The sequence below is a fragment of the Triticum dicoccoides genome, chromosome 4A, assembly GCF_002162155.2.
Source record: "Triticum dicoccoides isolate Atlit2015 ecotype Zavitan chromosome 4A, WEW_v2.0, whole genome shotgun sequence".
In the NCBI taxonomy this organism is placed as follows: domain Eukaryota; kingdom Viridiplantae; phylum Streptophyta; class Magnoliopsida; order Poales; family Poaceae; genus Triticum; species Triticum dicoccoides.
In genome coordinates, this window is record NC_041386.1 from 600952978 (window position 1) to 600954139 (window position 1162).

A 1162-nucleotide genomic window follows, 5' to 3' on the forward strand; every position below is an offset into this window, starting at 1 on the left:
GGTCGCCATGGCTGATCGTCCGCCGCCGCAGAAGCCACAGGGACACACTCAGTCCTACTCCATTGATCCCCACTGGTACATGGACTCTGGGGCGACAGAGCACCTGACCAGTGAGATGGGGAAGCTTCACACTCGTGAACCCTACCATGGCTCCGACAAGATCCACACCGCCAATGGAGCAGGTATGCACATCTCTCATATTGGTCAAGCATCACTTCTCACTAGACATGCCAATAGGAGTCTTCAACTTCGCAATGTTCTTCGAGTTCCATCTGTGACACGTAATCTTCTTTCAGTTCGTAAACTCACTCGTGATAATAATGTGCTTTGTGAATTTCATCCTTTTGATCTTTTTATTAAGGATCGGGGCACGAGGGACATTCTTCTTAGTGGGCGGCTCTGCCAAGGTCTCTATCGTCTGGAGCATCCTGGCGTTGCTCGCGTCTTCAGTGGAGTTCGGGTATCTCCGTCACAGTGGCATGCTCGTCTTGGTCACCCGGCCACACCTATTGTCCGGCATGTTTTGCGTCGTCATGAGCTTCCTAGTGTGTCTAGTAATAAAGATGTAGCAGTGTGTGATGCTTGTCAGCAGGGGAAGAGTCATCAACTTCCTTTTTGGAGTCCAATCGTGAGGTGAAACATCCTTTAGAACTTGTGTTTTCAGATGTATGGGGTCCTGCTCAGACTTCTGTTAGTGGTCATAATTATTATATCAGTTTTGTTGATGCTTACAGCCGCTTCACCTGGCTTTATCTTATCAAACGTAAATCTGATGTGTTTGACATTTTTGTTCAGTTCCAAAAACATGTTGAACGCCTTCTCAAGCACAAAATTGTTCATGTTCAGTCGGACTGGGGTGGCGAGTATCGCAACCTCAACTCCTTCTTTCAGTCGCTTGGGATCACTCACCGTTTAGCATGTCCACATACACATCAGCAGAATGGTTCAGTAGAACGTAAGCATCGTCACATTGTTGAAGCTGGTCTGACTTTTTTGGCCCATGCATATGTTCCGTTTCGTTTTTGGAGTGATGCTTTCACCACTGCATGTTTTCTCATCAATCGTACTCCCACTCGTGTTTTGAATATGAAGACTCCCATTGAAGTTCTCCTTAATGAACAACCGGACTACACCTTTCTCAAGGTGTTTGGGTGTGCTTGCT